Source organism: Gadus chalcogrammus, chromosome 6 (assembly GCF_026213295.1).
Source record: "Gadus chalcogrammus isolate NIFS_2021 chromosome 6, NIFS_Gcha_1.0, whole genome shotgun sequence".
NCBI lineage: Eukaryota > Metazoa > Chordata > Actinopteri > Gadiformes > Gadidae > Gadus > Gadus chalcogrammus.
In genome coordinates, this window is record NC_079417.1 from 17,471,997 (window position 1) to 17,478,266 (window position 6,270).

Here is a 6,270-nt window from a genome sequence, read left to right on the forward strand (position 1 = left end):
GGAGGTGTTTCAGGCACGTCCAGTGGGGAGGAGACCTCGGGGAAGACCCAGGACTAGGTGGAGAGATTATATCTCAACACTGGCCTGGGAACGCCTCGGGATCCCCCCGTCAGAGCTGGTCAATGTGGCCCGGGAAAGGGAAGTCTGGGGCCCCCTGCTTGAGCTGCTCCCCCCGCGACCCGACCCCGGATAAGCGGATGACGATGAGGATGAGGATATCTACAATAAAATTATGACTATCCCTAATTCCAGTTAGACATATCTACAAAGTAATTTTGACTAGTAATAGTTCCAGTTAGAGATATCTACAATGTCATTTCACCTAGTCGAAACTAAATTTAAGATATCTGAAAAGGGACATGTAGATATCTTGAATTGAGGTGAATTAATGATTAAATTGGAATTGTGACTAGTCAGAATCAAATTGTAGACATCTCAAACTGGAATTACAGATAGGCCTATCTACAATTCAGTTGCAAATATCCATTGTCCACATTGTGGATATCTGCAATTTAATTGTAGATATCTGTAATGAAAACCCCATAGACATGAATGGCAAAAGTGACGTAATTTCTCTTAGGGGGAATATCTTTGTGGATATCTGAAATGACAATTGTGGACAGGAGGAATGTCGTAGCTGATATTCAAAATGTTCTTTTTGACTATGCAAAACTGAAATAAAGATATCTGCAACACATATCCAGTCTAGTGAATTTAGGTCAAATTGGTTAGCCATACTTCCTAGCCAACGCAGCAACACCTATACCGAAGCCCCCCCTGGAACCGCGGAGCCATCGCATTTACATCAGAATAAAACAAAAACAGCCAATATGCGGTTTTTGTTTTACTCAAATGGAAGTTACTGGGACGAACTGAAAACATACAAACGTTTAAAAAAAAACTGTTGATTCTGAAAAAAGTATGTAGTATCAAAGTATGTTGATTTGTTAAATGTTTGAACAAAGGTTAATGGTTGAAAATGTATTTAAAGTGTGTTAAAAGTTGCGAGGTCGAAAAACCATCAGGTAATGTAACATCATGTTCCTGACGTAAAACAAGTTCTACAGCTATCTTTTGTAACTTGATATAGGCATTGTTGTCCAGCGATAAATCACTGCTGGCAAAAAAGCATCATACATGTGTTCTATAAGTTAGTTTCCTCCTATTAAAACATTCCATTGGAACATTGAGACACAAGGGGTTGTATTTATTTGAAAATCACACCCCAGACAATCATCTGGCTTCAGAGAGGAAGCAAAAGCAGGACGGGGCTGCCAAGGTTACAAGTTGTGTGGGTGGAAGGAACCTGGTAGGACCCTTGGTGGACTCGTGGTTGAAGAGAGGATCTCATCCCTTAATCATTTATTGTAGGGCTGGAGGGCTGGAGATTCTGACAAACAAGCAGCAAACAGGGCAGAATGATGTTTGCAAAATCAACCACCTCCCTGAACCAGGCTTCATACCGTCTCCCTCCCTGAACCAGGCTTCATACCGTCCCCCTCCCTGAACCAGGCTTCATACCGTCCCCCTCCCTGAACCAGGCTTCATACCGTCCCCCTCCCTGAACCAGGCTTCACCTCCCTGCACCAGGCTTCATACCGTCCCCCTCCCTGAACCAGGCTTCACCTCCCTGAACCAGGCTTCACCTCCCTGAACCAGGCTTCATACCGTCCCCCTCCCTGAACCAGGCTTCAGACGGTCCCCCTCCCTGAACCAGGCTTCATACCGTCCCCCTCCCTGAACCAGGCTTCACCTCCCTGAACCAGGCTTCATACCGTCCCCCTCCCTGAACCAGGCTTCACCTCCCTGAACCAGGCTTCATACCGTCCCCCTCCCTGAACCAGGCTTCATAGCGTCCCCCTCCCTGAACCAGGCTTCACCTCCCTGAACCAGGCTTCATACCGTCCCCCTCCCTGAACCAGGCTTCAGACGGTCCCCCTCCCTGAACCAGGCTTCACCTCCCTGAACCAGGCTTCATACTGTCCCCCTCCCTGAACCAGGCTTCAGACGGTCCCCCTCCCTGAACCAGGCTTCATACTGTCCTCCTCCTGCAGTAGAGGGTCTCAGGTCGCCCACTGCCGCTGTTGTCTTTAATGTCCCGATTATGGCGAAGCTGTACTTTCACTTTCCTCTAGTTGTTCCTCTCGTTGTTCCCAGTTCTTTATTTGTTCTTAATATAGTCTGTATGATCGTTTGTATAATCGAGTTCTCCATGTTTATTAGACTGCTAACAAATACTGACAATCATGTCCTTCAAGTAGAAAATATATAGTTGGTCTGAATGTACTTTCCCAGTAGTATCTACATTCAAACTACAGTGTCCTGAAAGCATAGATGCATTGATTTTTTATTCTGGTCCTGTAATTTATCAACACACACAATCCAAGAGGGAAGTTGGCATCAACTGACCTGGAACAAGTTGTTCAATGGGGTTTACCTGCATTCCAGTGATGATGGACCTGTGACAGACATCAGACGTCATTAGGACTGCCTGGAAAACAACCCTTACTTGAATTACAAGCCATCAGAACAAAGGTCTGTCGAACATAACTCTCAGGATAATACAACAAAAATATTATTTATTTATATATATATATATATATATATATATATATATATAATATATATATAATATTTATTTTTATTTTGTGTAATGTGTATTAAATTCTTGGCATTGTTGAGCCTTAACCCACTAATGACTTGATCAACTTTTTAATTTGAGTGTGTATAAAAAGTTATAACATTGATTTGATTTGGAAATAATAGTGCATCCTCTCTTGGGATTATGGTTTCCAGTAGAAGGGTGGGTTGGTTGGGACGACCAATCAACACGGTATCCAAGTCTTTAAACCCATGACTTAACCACAGTTAACAATGATCTGTAATTCATCAGCATATAAACGCAGCCCAGCATAACAAACTACTAACTAAGACCTCCCCACGCTCACGTTAGAAACACCTTCTAATCGCTGCACAAATGAAGGTTGAGATTGGGACCAAAAGCAAAAGGTGTTCAATAAAATAAAAAGGTAAATTCAACTGTGTTATTCAAATCATTGCCTCCCCGACTGTCAACCTTAAATAGTAATCTGGAGGAGAACTTTGAATCAGACCTCTTGGATGTGAACAAGCAGTTTGCTCACAAGAGAAGTGTAACGCCCATTGAAATACTCGAGGCTCCGGCTCCTTTTACTGATGGTTTAATCACACCGTAGAACTACAATACAATACAGACATGAAATTAGTTTAACACACAAACAATTACTCAAGAGCATACAAATCCTTCACGGCAAACAAAAGGTAACAAAAACACAACACTAACCACTTTGCCTGCTTGTAGCCAATGGGGTTAACTTAAATCTTTCTTGTTGCCTGCTTTACACATAAAACCTTAGAACGTTTATAGAATGTGACTTCTCTGCAGCTGCGACACTAGCTTATTGAAGCTTCCCGACAAAACCAACGAACAAGAAATAAAACGGATACATTTACGAGAAATAACACAGATACATTTACGAGAAATAACACAGATACATTTACGAGAAATACCCCACAGAGCAGGAAAACACTGCCTGCAGTTACAAGAAGACATTCAACACGCATCAGGTGGTTTGCTTCATTCAAGGTGTCTGCTTTCAACAAATGTATGATCTGTATGATGATCAATAAAAATTTTTTAATAATAAGCAACGCCTGCTAGCGTACCGCCCAAAATCATTGAAATGCTATTCAGGGCCGTGCTCAAACCCGTGTCAGGCGCAGGTTTGAGTATGCACCACGCCTTCCTTTTGGATTTCCAATAAGTCCGCCTATTGGTTCCCTCTGCAGATTACTCTGGCCTCCAGCCAGCCGAACTTCGCTGCCAAAAATCACAGGAATGATGCCAGTGATCAGAGCGGAATGGAAAGAGATTCCACTCAACGCAAGCAAGAATTCTGAAACAGACTGAATAACTAAGTTGAAAGTTTGACAGCAATTTGGACTGAAGGCTTTTCTCAGAATTCACTTTAAGACACACAATTCTACATCTCGGGCGTGAGCATGCACCACGCCTTCCTTCGCCCGGTGGTGCATTGGATTTTAATTGTCAGCTTATTGGTTCCCTCTGCAGATCAATCTGGCCTCCAGCCAGCCGAACGCCGCTGCCACAAATCACAAAAATGATGGTAGTGACCCGAGCGGAACGGAGAGAGATTCCGCTCAGCACAAACAAGAATTCAGCAGAATTTAAAAAGCATTTCGAATTGCGAAAGCATTGCATAGGAAATATGAAACAGATTGAATAACATCGTTGAAAGTTGGACAGCAATTTGGACCGAAGGCTTTTCTCAGAATTCACCTTAAGAGACATCTCGATGGTCTCACAAGGGGACCAATAGGGAAGATGTTCAGAAGACATGAAAATTCATATTAATCGTTTGACTGCTCTACGCGCCCCCATTGCAACCCCGACCCTAACTAGAGAAGGGATTAAATACAATAAAACTTCACTTGATAAAAGTAGAACTTATTGATAATAATCATTCATATTTTCTTCATTTTTATCAATATTGTTATTCGTTTTGGCTACTACTATGGGACTAACTGACATTTATAAATGGCAGAAAATCCCTGCATAATGAAGAAGCCCTAAATACACTGTAAACACATGAAGAAGCCCTAAAAACACTGTAAACACTGGCTACTGGTCAAAGTGGGTGGGCCTAATGCACTGTAAACACTGGCTACTGGTCAAAGTGGGTGGGCCTAATGCACTGTATAAACTGGCTTCTGGTCAAAGTTGGTGGGCCTAATGCACTGTATGCACAAAAAATGTGTCGGGCTTAGAGAGCAGGTGCCTTCCATTGCACATATTCATTATTTACTTGTCTGCCCATGCACTCAGTCTTATCTGTTGTTGTGTTGTTTTACATGGTGTGGATAAGGCCGCTAACGAAGCCCAGAAGGGACAGAGGGGATCCTTGTGCCAGTAAGAAAACAAAGGGCATTCCAACACCTCAAAGACAAGAGACATGAAGACAAACGGGTCTGGAGGCCACAGAGTCACTTCCTCATTCCACATGTAGATAGGACTCTGAAGAGAGTTATATTTATCTCTCAAAAACTCTACGTGGGACCAGTGGTGGTTAGCACCGGGTCCGGGTTCAAACCCCAGTGGGGGGGACCTTATGCTTGGGGTTTGAGTGTTCTCCCCACGTTCACGAGGGTTTCTTCCCAAAAAAAAAGACTCCTGCCGCGGCCCTTGTTCTAGACACTAGGCAGTCGCCCTGGAGTCGGTCCTGTGGCTGCACTGTGGCTGCACTGCTCTTCCTGGTGTCGGGCATCGCAGCCGACACCAGGTAGAGGGGAGGGGAGGAAGAGGGTATGAAAAGGACTGGACCCCCAAAGCCAGGTCCACCAGGGAAGAAGTGGAGGGGGATGAAGAGGACTGGACCCCCAAAGCCAGGTCCACCAGGGAAGAAGTGGAGGGGGATGAAGAGGACTGGACCCCCAAAGCCAGGTCCACCAGGGAAGAAGTGGAGGGGGATGAAGAGGACTGGACCCCAATAGGCATAACGGGGAGGAAGAGGAGGTGGAGGAAGAGGTGGGGGAGGGGAGGCAGATCACTTGACCCCCATAGGCCCACCAGGGAGGAAGAGGAGAAAGATGAGGGGGAGGAAGAGGACTGGACCCAAACAGGCCCACCAGGGAGGAAAAGGACTGGACATCAACAGGCCAACCAGGGGGGAGAGGAGGGCGGAGAAGCTTACGCTTCACTGAGATGATAGGGGTGACATGGCTGCAGCTACTAACTACAGCAGTCAGCCTCTGGTTCCTCTGACAGACAGATCCTCAGTGTGGTTCACAGCTGGAGGCGGGCTTTCTCCATAGCCCCCCCTTAGGAACTATATTGGTGGGATTTAAAAAAAGGACAAAAACATATTCTTATTCACTTGCATACAGTGCTTGGTGTATTAGTATTCAACTGACTATGGGTTGTCAGCTCCTGTTTCATTGTTTGGTGTATGCACTCTATTTACTGTTCATATTCTCTGTGTGCTTAACTGAGTAATAATCGGAACAGCTCTTTGGTGCAAACATGCGTGTTATTTAAGGTAATTCAAAACGTAGATAATGCAATTCCCTAACTCAAAAACATTTGAGTTAGGGAAATTTGCAACTTAGTTTCGATTGAACAGGATGTCAAACATTCAAATGAAAATGACCTGCAAAACACGACTACATGGCCGGTACCATTAAATGAATAAATACCACTTAAACCATTTGGAA